Source organism: Paroedura picta, chromosome 9 (genome assembly GCF_049243985.1).
Source record: "Paroedura picta isolate Pp20150507F chromosome 9, Ppicta_v3.0, whole genome shotgun sequence".
NCBI lineage: Eukaryota > Metazoa > Chordata > Lepidosauria > Squamata > Gekkonidae > Paroedura > Paroedura picta.
The window spans coordinates 65243819-65260665 of NC_135377.1; the positions used below are offsets into that span (position 1 = coordinate 65243819).

The 16847-nt window shown below is 45.1% G+C and overlaps 1 protein-coding gene and 1 long non-coding RNA gene across 10 annotated transcripts in view; one reads left to right on the forward strand and one right to left on the reverse strand.

The window, feature by feature from the left end:
• The window catches only part of RREB1 (ras responsive element binding protein 1), a 161799-nt gene that overhangs the window by 132391 nt on the left and 12561 nt on the right, over positions 1 to 16847 (reverse strand). The gene's annotated exons all lie outside the window — the stretch shown is intronic.
• LOC143845093 (uncharacterized) lies at positions 4606 to 7935 on the forward strand. The gene is made up of 3 exons (XR_013234280.1): positions 4606 to 4694; positions 4960 to 6134; positions 6763 to 7935. It is a non-coding gene; the product is annotated as an uncharacterized LOC143845093 (long non-coding RNA).

A 16847-nucleotide genomic window follows, 5' to 3' on the forward strand; every position in this document is an offset into this window, starting at 1 on the left:
AAAAGAAGTCAAAAGCCACCGTTGTCCAGGGCTCCGGGTCTCCTTCCCGTCCACCCCAACTACATCATTGTAAAAACAATGCCCAATAACTTTTGCAAAGTTCACTTCCAGCCAAATGTGCTTAAAAGGCACAGTCTTTTCCAACATAAGCAGCTGACTGCAGTATGATAGTAACAGCACATGACCGAAAAGGGAAGCATGCACTGCAGTTCAAACTCCTACATGGTTAAAGGTGGCCACTCTGTGCCACGGCTTTTTAAGCTCGCTGTGAGCAGAATGCTTTACATGCATGATGCAAATATCTGCCTCGGCCGATATACGAGGCAGGCTAGGGTGGGGAGGGACCTCAGTGGAATATAATGCTGTGGAGTCTGCCCTCCTAAGCAGCCATTTTCTGCAGGGGAACTAATCTCTTTTGTCTGGAGTTGAGCTATAGTGCCAGGGGATCCCCAAGTTCCACCGGAGGACTGGCATCCCTAGTTTGCACAGTCCTGCAGAGAGGGGATGCAGGCCAATATTGTTTCCCAAGACAAGGTCATAGCATAGGTGACATCTGAACAAGTTACCCTGGCTCGTGAATTTGGTTGTACTGTACGTGCCAATATACCAAAACATCCTCTTGTATGAAGACCACATTCCCCCCCCCCCACAAATGCTTTATGTTAGTTAGTACCTGTATTCTTGACAAAATTTTGCATCCCTTAAAGACAAATGAGACCCCTCAGTAACGTGGAAGAAAACACCAGTACTGAACACCTAAGAAATCCTATCCACGATTAGATGGGGCTAAAACCCCCAATGAGCAGTATTTCTCGATTTGATGTAACGACTGGTTGATGACAAATTCTAGCCAATTCCCTACTAACTAGGAACGTGACTGGTTTCCTATGTAACTGATTAATTTCGAGCAGGACAGCACCTCTGGAATTTTGACAAGGAGCGGTAAGCTCCATCCTGAAATGGCCACCACCAGAGAGGGGGTCAACCGGAAAGCAGTTATCACAGAAGGTGGAGCCAAAAGTAGGGGAATTTCCGCCCATCAGTTAAAATAGCGTTACACCAGCTGAATGGCAAAATGATTTTTTTTTTCGCCCTTCCAAGTCCTTCCTCAGCTTTTCTGTGCCTTTGTCTGTTGTCTCACCCTCCACAACTGCTGATGGAAATGGCGGAAGAGAGCAATGCGCCTTATATAGATTGCACTTCCACCTGTCAATCAATACAGGCAACCAATCCCCTTTCTCCATATTTTAAAGGTCCCCCAATGCCTGCAATTTTTTTATGCATGCTTCTCCATTGAAATGCCTATGCATAAAATCATAGGTGCATAGTGCTTTTTGAACGCCAGGAACAAGGGAGAGGGAGGCAGGTGCCTTTAGTGCGTTTGAGCCTCCATACCTTCCCTCTGCTGGTTGCTCTCCAGTAGCTAGCACCAAATAGGTTGGTGAATCCACTTTATGCAATTCCCCAACTAGCACTTTAAAATGGATGGTGCAGCCAGCTGATTACTGCCCAGACACTGGATGTTGGAGACGTCATACCAGAAGGGCCGGAATATAACGACTAAGGTAAGCATTTCACTACATTTAACAGGTGCAGAAATATCCTAGGTATCTCTCCCCCTTGCTTGGCAGAAGACCTGCAGAGGGGGGATGAAAAGAAAGCAAAGAAAGTGTGAGAGGGGAGGGAAAGAAAGACTGGAGATTAAAAAGAAACCAGAGGAAAACCTGACAATTGAATGGACCAAACAAGGACTAAGAAAAGCAGAAGTGCTTACGATTCCTTCTGATCCTCCAGTGGCTGTAGCCATTATTGCACCCATGGAAAACCATTTCATTTGAATAACATCAGCCAGTACCTAGTCCTACCTTACAATGGCCTCACTCATTTTCTAGAAAGCTCAGTGGGTACAAAAGAGCTGTGCTTTTGCACCCTGCATTTACTACCCAAAGGACTCTCAGAGTGGCTTACAATCACCTGCCCTTCCTCTCCCCAGAACAAACACCCTGTGAGGTAGGCAAGGCTAGGAGAGCTCTGAGAGAACTGTGACTAGCCCAAGGCCACCCAGCAGGTCTCACATGGCTCAAAGCAGATGACAATCACCTACACTTCCTTTCCCTACAACAGACACCAGCTCTGAATGGCGTAAGGTCACCCAATTGGCTGCATGTGGGAAAGGAGTGAGGAATCAAACCTGGTTCTCCATATTAAAGGCCGCTGCTCTTTTATGGCTATACCAAGCTGGCTCTCAAAGGAAGTACTCATGGGTACCATGTTGAGGAATCCTGCAAATAACTGGAAGAAGCCTGGGAGCAAAGGATGGCCAGTGTTACTTTAGATCAGTGGTTCTCAACTTGGAGGTCGGGACCCCTTTGGGGGTCGTATGACCCTTTCACAGAGGTCATGGCAAAGCGAGCAGCATGGCCGAGGAGGGGGGCGCTGCCACTGCTGCTGCTCCTCTGGCAGGCACCTGTGCTCAGCCGCCAGCCGCTCCAGCAGTGCCTCCAGCATAGCACAGTCTCCCGCCAGGCGCTCCAGGTGGCGGCACAGCTCAGTGGGACAAGAAGCACAACTGAACTGAGAAACCCTGGAAAAAAACAATTTATATACAATCATGAACAATGGATCTTCACACCATTGGTCAGTTTCAGTTTAATTTCTGTGAAAGAACACTTGCATAATTTTATGGTTGGGGTCACCACAACATAAGGAACTGTATTAAAGGGTTGCGGCATTAGGAAGGTTGAGGACCAAGACTAGGACAATGAGGGTTTGTTATTTTTTTTAATTCCCTAGACTCTTTTCTGACCAAAGAAAGAAAGAACTACAAAAAGTGGCCTTTTCCTAAACCACTTGTTTTGTTAGTTGTGAAGTAGAGTCCGACCCATCACAACCCAATGGACAATGATCCTCCAGGCTTTCCTATCCCCTACCACAGGGTTAGTCAACCTGTGGTCCTCCAGATGTTTATGGACTGCAATTCCCATGAGCTCCTGCCAGCAAACGCTGGCAGGGGGCTCATGGAAATTGTAGTCCATGAACATCTGGAGGACCACAGATTGACTACTCCTGCCCTACCATTCCCCGGAGTCCATTTAAGTTTGCACCGACTGCTTCAGTGACTCCATCCAGCCACCTCATTCTCTGTCGCCCCCTTCTTCTTTTGCCCTCGATCGCTCCCAGCATTAGGCTCTTCTCCAGGGAGTCCTTCCTTCTCATGAGGTGGCCAAAGTATTTGAGTTTCACCTTCAGGATCTGGCCTTCTAAGGAGCAGGCAGGGCTGATCTCCTCTAGGACTGAGCGGCTTGTTTGCATTGCAGTCCTAAACCTCTATAATTTAGCAATAATTTATATTATCACACAGAATGCTTTTTAAGGTATAAGATGTATTATCTTCCATTCTACAGAAAGCAAATTTGAAGTCGAGGAAGGCTATTTGCCTGAGGCCATCCGATCGAATCCAACACCAAAACAAAACTTAAATCCAGGTCAAAGGCCTAGTCCCTATCTATTGCACTGTATTATTGTCTACTGTATTGTTATTTAAGCTAGGGATTTCACCCTCCTGGTGGGGCCTAGGAATCTCCCGGAATTACAGCTCTCCTCCAGACACCTAATGCTTTTAATTTTACATGTGTGCGCACAAAAATATTTGTTATTTGATTTGTTGGAGCCTGGCCCTCTTGACAAAACTGGAATATTGGTGTAGTGTTGGTGCAGTAAAGAGCAGCTGCTTCTGAGCTGGGTTTGATTCCCCACTCCTCCACATGCAGTCAACCAGGTGACCTTGGGCTAGTCACAGTTCTGGGTCAAAAAAATGAAAAGCATGCCTACTGGATGGGGGATAGCCTTCTAGGTAACACTGTGTGTGAACGAGACCTTGGGGTATTTGTGGATTGTAAACTAAACATGAGCAGGCAGTGTGATACAGCGGTAAAAAAGGCGAATGCCATTTTGGGCTGTATCAACAGAGGCATCACATCAAAATCACAAGATGTCATAGTCCCATTGTATATGGCACTGGTCAGACCACACCTGGAGTACTGTGTGCAGTTCTGGAGGCCTCATTTCAAGAAGGACGTAGATAAAATTGAAAGGGTAAAGAGGAGAGCGACGAAGATGCTCTGGGGCCAAGGGACCAAGCCCTATGAAGATAGGTTGAGGGACTTGGGAATGTTCAGCCTGGAGAAAAGGAGGTTGAGAGGGGACATGATAGCCCTCTTTAAGTATTTGAAAGGTTGTCACTTGGAGGAGGGCAGGATGCTGTTTCTGTTGGCTGCAGAGGAGAGGACACACAGTAATGGGTTTAAACTTCAAGTACAACGATATAGGCTAGATATCAGGAAAAAATGTTTCACAGTCAGAGTAGTTCAGCAGTGGAATAGGCTGCCAAAGGAGGTGGTGAGCTCCCCCTCACTGGCAGTCTTCAAGCAAAGGTTGGATACACACTTTTCTTGGATGCTTTAGGATGCTTAGGGCTGATCCTGCGTTGAGCAGGGGGTTGGACTAGATGGCCTGTATGGCCCCTTCCAACTCTATGGTTCTATGATTCTATGATTCTATGATTCTGTCAGAGCTCACTCAGCCTCACCCACGTCACAATGGGTCTGTTGTGGAGAGAGAGAAGGCAATCATAAGCTGCTTTGAGACTCCCTTGAGTAGTGAAAAGCAGGATATAAAATCCAGCTTCTTCTATGGTGAGCCTTTCCCCCCCTCTTTTCTTGGAAACCGATTTATAGTCTGAAGTCCAACAGTAATTCTAGTAGATTACCAGGTCCCACCCAGAGCTGGCATCCTTGCTTCTCACCCATAGCCAATTAATTTCCTCGATCTACCCAGTGTGGCAGGGGGGGGGGTGTGTAGGATAAGGAGGGAGAGAGGGGAGGATGCCCGTTCACACGAGATTAGCATCAAAGAATTAATGCACGCCTCCATCTTTACCCAACATTTGTTCATCAACAGATACAAACAGATACCACTTCAAAGCTACCAGGAATGCCAGTGAGAACTGTTTAAGCGCCTCATTCTGCTGAAAAACCAGGATGCAGGAGAACTGGGGGAAATCTTCGCCACCAAACCCCACCCTCACTAAGGGAACTGGAATATAGCAAAATGCCCGTGAGTTCCCTGCACTTACCCGAGAGGGGAAAGCTTATCTGAATTACAAGCAGGAGTATATCAGGAATCATGAGCACATGAGTGGGAGACAGTGGCACATGTAACAGCAGGCAGTGCAACAGGACACACATTAAAGAGAAAAACAGGGATGCACACAGCACTGACTTCCAAACTAGTCTTACTTTCTACACTACAACAGCACAAAAATCAAAATATAAACAAAATAAAAAACAAGGGTGGTCATCAGAGGCCTGTTTCCATGCGCATCTTCTGGCAAATTCTAAGACCGATTTTATATGGCTTTCTCCTCTATGGTCAAGAGGTTAGTTGAGAATGATGTTGAGACATATAATTTGGTGGCAGTGAAAAGCCAAGAAACCTCTCCGATCTCCTGCTCATGATGTGACACAATGGCTCCGAGGAGAGAGGACAAGCTATATGTGAGGGGTGGCCGAACTGTGGCTCTCCAGATGGCCATGGACTACAATTACCATGAGCCCCTGCTGGAGAGCCACAATTTGGCCACCCCCACTGTAAGTCTTCTAAGTCCTCCCGTCATGGTCAGTCCTACTTCGGCAGCAGGAAGAATAAAGCAGAACAGCCAAAGGGACCTCCTCAACATCAAAAGGATCCAGAAGACTTCTGGATGCTTAATGTCAGCTGAACGCAGCGCAGATAAGTGCCACCTTTATACTCCTGTATTACTGGCAGGGAAAGAATGAAAACAACTATTACGGAGTGAAAGGAGAAGAATTCTGACATTGTATAAAATCAGCAGAAAGACTATCAGCAAGGGAAGGTTGCCAGGGTGGTGCGTGCCCTGATGCCATCTAGACTGGATTACTGCAACATACCCCCTGTGGGGCTGCCCTTGAACAGTGTTCAGAAACTTCCATTGGTGCAGAACGTTTCAGTTAGATATTGACTGCAGTGGGTCACAGGGACCATCTCACTCCAGTCTTTTTCCATCTACACAAGCTCCCAAATGTGACCTTCCTGATTCCATCTTCTGTCAGCAGGTGAAGACTTTTATTTGGTGTTCCCTCTGTGATCTCTCCTTCCTAACCAATATTTTAATGTATTTTAGCTCTGAACTTAATTATGTCATTTTTGTGTCAGGTGTTTAAGAGGCCAGAAACGCAGGGTATCCATTTATAGAACAAAAAATAGTAGACCATTTCAGAAGTTAAATCAGGAAGGGGGGCTCATACTGGCCCCTGCCCGTATATGTCTAACCACATATACCAAGAAGTGCATATTCTGAGTAAGCTGATTGGTCATTTTCTCTTAATAAGGAAATACTTATTTTTAGGCTTTGGTACAGTCCATTTCTCAAGGCTCACACATGCTATAATATGTATTCCCCGATACATACAAATGTGCTTTACACTCTGCCCTACCCCCAAATCTCTAGGAATTTCCTAATCCCACTCTGGTAACCCCAGACAAAATAGTGACTATATAGATAAAGAGCATCAGGAATAGAGCATCCTTCCAAGGAAACCCAAACACTTTTACAACATTAAGCTCTGGCTTAATTACCAGGTGCTTTTATAGCCGTTGAAATGTATTTATATATGATATATATCATGTCGATTCATATACTGCCCCTCTCGGACTAGCCATCTCTCATTCATCTTCAAACAGAAATTAAAGGCCAATTCCTGAGCAAGTGGGTGCTGCTTCTGGACTTCATCTCTGGATGTGAAAGCGTGTCACATACCACATGCACAACTTGTATCATCTGGGACTGAAATCAGGCAAATGTGGTTTCTGATACAAATTCAAGGTCTCCCCAGCAGAAACAGCTTCACCATCCATGTGATGTATGTATGTCATGGTTAGCCCTTTCATGGGGTTGTTCACTGCTCTTTCAAGTAACTTCAAGATGGTGGCTTGGTGGCTCCAGATTTTCAAAGTAGACCAGCTGCTTTCAATCTTCCGTCCATGGAGGAAGCCCTGCACTAGTTTTCAGGCTGGGAGGAACCCCGGAAGTGGTGGCACGCCCCTTCAGAGAAGTGTTCAAAGAAGTAAGATTTGGGAACCAGCCGATCAGTTGACCATTTACCCTTTCCATTGTGGAAAAAGAGGCTAGGCCGGTAAAGCAACAGGGGAAATGTACTCTAGTGATGTCTAGTGATGCCAGGAGACATCCAAACCTCTGGGAAAGGCTGCGTAACCCCGGATTCCCCAGAACCCTGGTTGGAAATCCACTAATTTTGAAGAACACAGGGAATGATTTTCAAAATAAATGTAAATGAGGTTATAAAAAGGCAACTCTTTGGATGTACACTGTTTTGAACACATTCATTGTAAGTGTCCAGAAATACTAGAAGGGAACCAAAAGCTTGTATCTTTCTAATGCATTCATGGTGAAAACCAGTGAAATGGAAATGCAGACGGGCATAGGACAGAAATACTTAAGAGGCTGGATGCGCCTCAAATAATTCATGGCTGTGTATCCTTAAGGAAGATGGTCCTGGGCAAGGACACAGGAGGCACTGCAAGCTGGGCATGTATGCAGCAAAGCACTGCGGCAGACCAGGCGTGTAACCTGAAAGACTGGCCTACCACCACTGCAAGTTACAAACACAGTTCTGTCTTCCTGCCTTAAGCACCATTTCCACAGCAACTGAGAGAGTAAAGCTCTTGCTCGCGAAAGCCAAAGTTGGTTAGACTTCAAGGTGCCACAGAAATGCTATTTCCTCCAGCAAAGTATCTGTCTCCGAGCCTATTTTCTTAGATGCAAGGCAGGCGGAGACAGAGCTCAGCTCCACCCTCTCTCTTACCTTGATCCAGGTGGAAAACCTGGTGTCTACACCTGTGTCCCAACAGTAGCTAGATCTATAAGTATGGAGATTGAGCCATCAACTTTTGCTGTTTCAGCCAAACTGCAAACTGGCTAAGGGAAGCGGGTGGGGGGGGGAGGAATGTGGGCTGGGCAACCGCCTTCTTTCAAGAGGGTGGAGACTATTATCTACCTTATCTCCTAGCATGCCTTTGAGTACATCTGCACACACGTAAACTAATCACAGTAATTACATTACGGTAACTAGCTTGTTGCAGCGTGACATGCACATCCTTGATGCAGTTTCTCCCAAAACAGAAAATCCCCCAAGGAAGGAGGAAAATGGAATCTAAACATTGAGCTCTAGCCAGAAACATCTTTGTAAAGAAACCAAACTGCAGAGAAGGAATCTCCATATTGATCACGCCATATTCTGGCATGGAAAGGAATCACGTGGAACTTCACTGCTTGGGCTCCCAGAAATTTTAACGTAGATTTGTACAAAGCCAATCCCCAGCTATTTGATAAGGACACACAGCCCAGTGTGGCCTTGAGGCAGCAAAAACTGCCAAAACAATAGGTGCTGAAATAATCGCAACAGGAATTCCCTCTCATGCTGCTAGGGTGTTGCCCATTTCTGAAGATCTTTCCCTCCCCGTAGGCTGCAAGCACCCCGAGATTTATGGGTAATCGCAGCAAATGACTTTCATGTATCTCCAAGAACTGTTTTCTAGGCTTGCCCAGTACGGGTTATTTCACACATTTTTAACCCCGCCCTTCCTCCAAACAACACGCATGATTCTCTCCCTATTATTTTAACCGCACAACAACCCTGTGATGTAGGCTAAGAGTTGAGACCAGCTCCAAGTCACCTAGTGCAGGGGTAGTCAACCTGTGGTCCTCCAGATGTTAATGGAAATTGCGGGCCTTGGAAGGCCTTCTCCCAAACTGCTGCCTTAAGTCTGGCAGAGCAATCTGACCCGGGCTTTTAGGGTGAAGGGTTGGCAGATCTTACACGTCCCGACATTGTGCGCCTTGCCGAGGCAACGAAGATGGAAGTCATGATCATCAGTCTGAGGAATCTTCACTCCGCTGTGAGAGCGCTTCTTGAAAACAGCCTTGGGACGCCATTCTCAAATGAACAAGAGCTACTAGAAAAGCGACTGTTCTTTGCAGCAGCGAAAAGGGGGTGGCAGGTTACACTAGAGGAGCAATAGGGTTCCGAGTGTCCTGCATAGTGCAGGGGGTTGGACTAGATAACCCATGAGGTCCCTTTCCAACTCTATGATTCTATAATTCCATGAAAAAGGAACTGAGGGAAGAGGGGGTGCTCCGTCAAGGTCACATGTGTGTTCCAGCAGGAAACCGCATACATGCGCAGCATGTCGGAACGGTAGCACCCCCCTATGGGGCTAAAGCTAGAAAAAAATGTCCATGGCTGGCCTGCGCTTGCGCAGTCCCCAGTGTGGGGCTGCACAAACAAGACAATGAAGCTACAATAATATATCTATTCAAGTAGGTGCAATGGTTAAGCAGCCAGATTGAGCAATCCCCCTACATTTACAATCCCCTCAATCACTGCTGGGGAGCCTACAAAGAGCTCCAATGCATCTTCCTGGAAAGCATGACACTCATGCACCTGTGACAGGTGGAAGATAGTCTGATGGGCTGCACCACAACATATCGGGACCTGATATGTTGCTCATTTAAACAGGTATGCACATATGCCAAAGCCTATTCTATTAGCCGTCTTCCATATTTTACGTGGCAAGTCAAATCCTGCAGGCCTCTCACTGGCGTTTATCAGGTTATGGATATCGGGTGGGGCTGAAGCCATCCATGTTTGAAGCCATTCATTCCCTAGATGGAATTCCCGAGAGATTTGGCATGAGACATTTTTAAAGATGGGAGGTAGCCTTGATCTAAATCCCCAAACTTACTATTTGGTTTCAAGGCAGGCAGATAACTAGATTAGGGGTATTATGGTCTAATACCAACTCGACAAACAGTGGAGAAGTTCTGATATCTGTCAACAGTATTTGCAATATAATTTGGTGTATAAAGCAAAACAAAGTCAGTGGGCAGCTAGTGACCTTGAAACACCCTGCATCTTAACTTGGGTAATTTTGAAAAGCTGAGATGCATTCAATGGTTCCAACAATATTAAAAATTACAATATACTCAAGGAACACTAGACTTTTGTACCAAAGGATACCATATGGCAGCATTATACTGAACTGCATAAGAGCAGTTTCATTTAATATACAGATTCTGATTCAAGGCCGTGTGGTCAATACACTTTCCTTGGGAGGAAGACACCTAGAGGTAGCGTGCTTAAACATTAATTTCGAACAGGCAAAGTATATGCCTATTGGAGATATTCCTGAAATGTAAATTACTGGAGTCACGGCGTGGAAGGAGAACAATGAGTTTGTCTACAAAGCATCATAAACCATCACTAAAAGCTGGAATGAAATGCCTCGGTAAGGTTTTATCTTTGGGCCGATCATGTTTACAGCAGGGAAGCTGTTTTTGCATCAAAACATACCTGGCTGTTTACAAAACCAACAAGAAATGTGCTATTCGGTCCCAAATTCCAGAGAGGAAGTCTTGCTAGTTTGCTACAACAGCCTGATTTGGTAAGCAGCTCCAGTGGAATTGACAAACCACCAGCACTCACAGGATAACACTAGACAGATCCGGGCCTTTCATCGGCAGAGCTCCTCCACCCTTGGTGCAGCTAGCTCCGGCTTCCGCACCCGTCTTGACAGAGACTCGCAAGGTTCAAATTTACTAACAATGCCATAATTAGCTCCAATGCTGTCCGTTTGGGCCCAAGAGACTGGAGTTCACATCTCAATCCTGCTAACACTTGAAGCAAAATGCATTCTCTCAGGTTCAGCATTGCCTCCTGCAAAACTATGAATACTCGCTAATGCAATCGCAGGCAGCAAAAAGCTACAAGTTCTCAACAGTGCCGGAAAACAGTAAAAAGAAATGACTGGGACCTGAGAAAACCTGGCCAACAAAGGGGTCTTCTCCCACGCAACCTCCCTATCATGAGAAGAAACTCATGTCTGGAACGCAGTAACTATTTATGGCCAGGCGTTGTCTTCTTTAAGATGCTGGCTTTAACATAAGGAAACCGTAAGCCATCCATGAGTGACTTTAGGCAAGTCCTTATGGTACGTGCTGCCACGCAGCTCAGCCGTGAGATCAAGTAATGAATCAGCCACCAGCATGCTTATTTGGGAGGTGAGTCTCTTACCGTCTCAGGTGCACCTGCCCACTGTCTTCAGGTCAGCTGGCTCTGCAAGTACTGTATGTACTGAAGGCAGCCGGCTTGTTGGATAGATTTCCTTGTTTTGGCGCATGTGTGATGCATACTGGGATAAACAAAGTCTTCCCCTCAAACGAAGTTTCTGTTCTTTCATGCGTGCCTGACTCTCTCCCCATTACATTGTTTTTTAAACTCCAAAAAAGCTCCAACCAGCTAGAACTCATAGCCTCTTCATCACTGCCTATAGTGAACCCACTAAAACCTCAGTAAACTCTGACCCGAGAAGAATTAATAACAATGCATAGAGCGATAGGATGACAACTTCATTGGAAAGCAACGAAAATGTAATGGGGTGCAATTGTGAACAGACATGCTGTTTGAAAGCAACAACGAAACTGTGGGGCTTTTCGCACGCCTTCAAAATCGCACAATGGTTGCCAATTGAAAACGCTACTGATTTGCCATTATGCACAACGTCGTTGACAATCTGCCACACACCTGAAACCGATCCGCAAAAAGCGCTTCCTTGTAGCGCTTTCAGGGAAATCCCCAAAAGTGGATTCACCCTCCGGAAAGCGCTACACTCCTGCAACCAATCTGCAACACTAGCGGGAAAGTTCTGTGCGTTACCATTGTTGTGGTTTCTACAAAGTCCCTCCCCCTGGCTCTCTCCTCTGATCTTCCGGCGAAGCGATCGCCATTTTTTTTTCTCCGAGCGAGCGAAGTTCAACCCACCAGCAAGCCTGTTTAGAGGCTTCCCCAGCTTCAGTCCCTCCCCAGAGCTGTTTAGTCACTAAGCACAAACAACAGAGAAGCCCATTTGCTGATGTATTTTCCCTTTATTTTTTACACTGTTTTCGGCCGAAAATCGGGCCCATGAGGGGGGGGGGTTCACTTGGGGGGAGCGTGGCAACAATGAAACGACAGCTCAAACACACCTGCCAGCTGATGGGTCTCCCCCTTGCAACGAATCAACACATATTTGTTGCAATTGGTGTGTTTTTTTTAAAAAAAACCTTTCTTAAAGGGAAATTGGCTGTTTGGGAGCATGCTAATGGCTGCCCATTGGCTGCTTGATGGCCAGGGGCGGGATGAGCTCGGCAATAGCGCTTCCTTTCTAGCGATTTTTGCTGAGACCGGAAGCTTGTGGGAAACGATAGAAACGCAACTGGATTCCACTACAAAGTCAGGTATGCATAATGACGAATTGCACTATTTTAAATGGCGATTTTTCGTTCAGCAAACAATTTGCTACAAGGATCCCGGTGCGGAAAGCCTCTGTCTAAAAACCAAGGGTGAAAAGATGCAGGTAAGCCTTACAATTATTTGGTTAAACTCAATCAATCCCAAAGGTTGCAGCAAGGTTTGGGGATGTGACAGCAAATGTTCCCGACAGACCAGAACACAGAGGGCAAACTGTAAGTACCCTACACTACCTTGGGAAATCCCATTTTGTAAACATGCCAAAATGGCTAAAACAGCACGTTGCAGGATGCCTCACTCTCACCCCTACTTTGAACTCAGCTAGGTGCTATCAGGTGAGCAACTTTCACTTTTAGCACCTCCATTTACAAAAAAGGGGGATCATTCTGGTCTGCCTTGTAATATTTTGCAAGGATTACTGTAAGACGAAGTATGCACGACACTCTAGGCATCACACAAATGCCAAGCAATAATAAGTCTCCAATAATTCCAGCCAACTACACGCAATGCATTACCATGTTTTCCTGTGCATAATTTGCAGAATACCTGAAAATTGATAGTCTCTGAACATGTACTATTCTCTCATTACAGAGTAGCTAGCCACAGAAATCCCCACATATCAGAGATCAGGGGGAAAGGTGGTGCTGTCAGACATTAAGGTTCCATACTTCCTGTCATTGAAACTTTTGAAACTCCTAGAAACTTCTGCAGCTTCCATCATTTTTGGCACCAAGCTAGATTTCTTCTAGTGCAATCCACAACAGCATGAACCAATGTTATACCGTGGCTAGACCATAGTAATGTGAATCCCCAATATGTTCAGCAAACTGTGTCCAATTACAAACATTCAGCCTAACCTACCTCACAGGGTTGTTGTGAAGATAAAAGAGAATGATGAAAGCTGTTCCAGCTACCCACTGGGGATAAAGCCAGGGTACAAATAAAGTCAACAAAAACAGGCCTTAAGTAGCTTTCAACTTTTCATTGGGAAACAACCAAATCAGCATCACAAACAAATCTCATTAGTCATTATTATGCCAACTACGCTAAAGTCATTACTTTTTCAGGTTATTTTTCAGGTTATACCTCCTTTATTAATTCTATGCTTATACAGTTCAGCATCCCAGTTCAAACCCCAAAAGCTGTTTTGAAAACTCATAACAAACGTACAGACAAGCAGCAAGAAATAAAACAAATAGAGTTTACAAAAAAGAAAACATAACTTATACTAATATTGAAAAGGATGCAGTAGAATAAAGCACACGGCGCACACATGGCATTTTTATTACTGGGCTCAGCCTATATCATTCACATAGCAGAATTCATATGAATGCAGAACAGACAGCATTCCCTTGCAAGCCAGCCCTTTAATGGCTTGGGTGGACTTGGGCCCTTTAGCTTCAGTAGGTCTCAGTACACTAAAATTAAGAGAGCCCTAAGGTGTAGTGGTTAAGAGTGGCAGCCACTAATCAAGAGAACACCCTGCCCCCCTCCTCCACATGCAGCCAGCTGGGCGACCTTGGGTCTGTCAAGGTTCTCTTGGAGCTCTCTCAGCCACACAGGGTGTCTTGTGGGGAGAGGAAGGGAAGGTGATTGTAAGCTGCTTTGGGTAGTGAAAAGCAGGGTATAAAACACAAATCTTCTAAAATTGGGGCAAACAGATGAATAAAACTACCTTCAAAAAGTGTGCAGCAGGATCCTAGCATAAGAAGAGCAACCTGTCAAAATAAGTACTTAAAAGACTAAAGGTCAGCAGACCTTTCTGGTCCTGCTGGTCACTCTAGTTGAAGCCAAGGACCCAAAGGTTCCGCTACAAGTTGCTTAACATAATCACTGTCCTGTTGCAAATGCAGCTTCAGGGACTGCTTTACAAGGGAGGAAGAGGACACATTAACCCTTTTTTCTCCTTCTAAGACATTCAGCTGCTGACCTAAAAGTAGCAGTTCCCTTACAACTGTTGAATCGCAACTGATAATGAAGCTCAAGACAATGCATCCTCCTGGTCTGAATCCAAACCTAGGTTTCCTGTCTCATTATCAATGCCAATTATCACACCTAATCCAATCACACCGCCTGCTGCCTTCATCTGCTTTTGTCCTTTGGCATCTGAAAGCACTCCACTTTCCAACCAATGCAACAGATGGACTCCCAGTCTAGCTGTTTCTGAAAAAGTGAGCTGTGACTCACAAAAAGCTCACACCCTGCCACAAATTATGTCCGTTTTTAAGGGGCTTTAAGGTGCCTGTTTTCTCACTGGAAAAAGCCACACCTGGGGTTGCAGCCAGGAGGAAAAGAATGCAAAGACCTGTAAGTTTTCCCCAGGAAGAGTAAAAGGTCAGAGGTAACGTCTCCATATGACAGAAACAGCAGGGGAAGAAAGGGAGACCTGATGCTCTCTCCAATTTCCCCCCAATTTGATGCACCAATGGCAAGAGGTTGCATTTGTAAGAGAATAAGAATTGTTTAAAACAAGGCAGTTTCAGTTTACATGTGGGCAAAATGAGTAGATAACCAAGCAGAACTGTAGCATCTCTTTCACCAATTTAACTAGGATACTTTAAAAATATATATATAGGAGCACTTCACAGGTTCAGCGGAAATCAGTGAGGTGGATGTCTGACTGGGTGACTGCTTTAAGAAACATTTATTTCAGGCACAATATTTTGGGTATCCAGAAGGCACTGGACTTCACATCCACATATAAAAGATATATACCCCTGAGTTCACCCAATATGCCCTTACAGCTCATGCTGCAAAGACCAATAATGATGCGCAGGCCATGCTACAGAGAAATCTTTCTTCTCTTTAAGAAGCCCCAGGACTTCAGCCAAGATCTTCCCCAACAGCTGCTAGACAGTTGCCTTTGGAAACTCCCAAGTCAGATATGAAGGGAAATAGCCACCCCCACCCTGGATTTTGTACCCAGCAGCCAAAGAGATATTCTTCAGGTTGCCAGCTCCAGTTTGGGAAACATCTGGAGATTTGAGGGGTGCAGCCAAAAGAGGGCAGGGTCTGGGGAGGAGCCAGGCTTCAATTAGGTATAATGCTACAAAGTCCCCCTTCCAAATTGCCCATTTTTTCCAGATGAACTGATCTGTTGCCTAGAGATAAGTTGTAATCACAGGAGACCTCCCGCCACCCCCTGGAAGCTGGCAACCCTAGGTATTCCCTCTGCACAGAGAAGATCCTTTTAGCCATGATGTTCAGTAGCTCAACATTCTTCCTAGAGTCATTCCTCCAAGAATCCGTCAAGTTCTGATTACCTAAAATAAATCTACTTGTTTCCCCCCCAAGAAAAATGAAAATAAGCTACTCTGTGAGCTCCTGATCCGAGATGTGGGGTAGGTGATTCTTATTTTATGCTAAAGAAAAAATATGCTATACTACTTTAAAGCAGAAGCACTCAAGATGCCCAGTAAGCCTTCAGAAATCCAGCAGACAACAGCTAAAAACTTCTCAAGAAGGAACTGAAACAGCAAACAGCCTGGCTGGGGGGGGGGGGGGGGGTCCTAATCTTTGGAGGCCCAAGGGCAGTCAAATACAATAAAGAGGGAAAACACAAAACATCAGCTTGAAAGAATCCTTAACCGCCGAGGGAAATGTGTAGCAAAATGAAGTTATACGGATGGTCCCAACTGGTTCTTCTACAACCATCTCAAGCTATCATCTTTGCTACCGTGAAGGAAGGGTGACTTGATATACTTCTTCCCAATCTGATACAGAAAGGCACAAACTAGATCTAGAAACTTGTCCCTTCTCTACGGATGGAAGATGTCTAGACATTTTGAAGACATGGTCACTGGTTTTCCTGAGGTGTGGAGACAGGAGAGGGCATGGTTTGGGGAGGGAAAGGACTTCAGCAGAGTACTGTACCATGCCCCCCTCCAAATACTTTCCTATAAAACCTAAACTTGAATATATTATTACATTTGTATACAGTCCTACCCTAAGGTTCGTGGCAGTTCACATGGAATGTAAGAAAATACATTGAACTCAGTTTGTGTCCAATAGAATACAACAGTAACAACAATAACAACAACAACAGAAGATAACAGCTTAAACAGGACAACAATACAACAGGTCTATAGTTCAGTTCAGAACATGGATTCCTAGGAGGGAGGTTCAGGGGCCCAGAACGTGTTGCTAATTCTGGTCAACCTCCACCAAATTTTGAACATTTATGGAATTTGTGTAAATACTTGAATCTTCGGTCATAAAATTGGCAAATACACCATATACTGCAGCCTATGCTACCTTTGCACATGTGTCTTCATTTTTGCCATCTCAGAGGTCAGGAAAAATAAAAAGCAATGATATAAAACAAGCTCTGAAGTAAACAGAAAGAAATTACTTGGACAGAAACACTCATACAGTCACAACATAGACAACGATATGAATATTTAATATTGCATTATTTATAACATTAAGCACATCATCATTATACACAAAGCACATTAATTG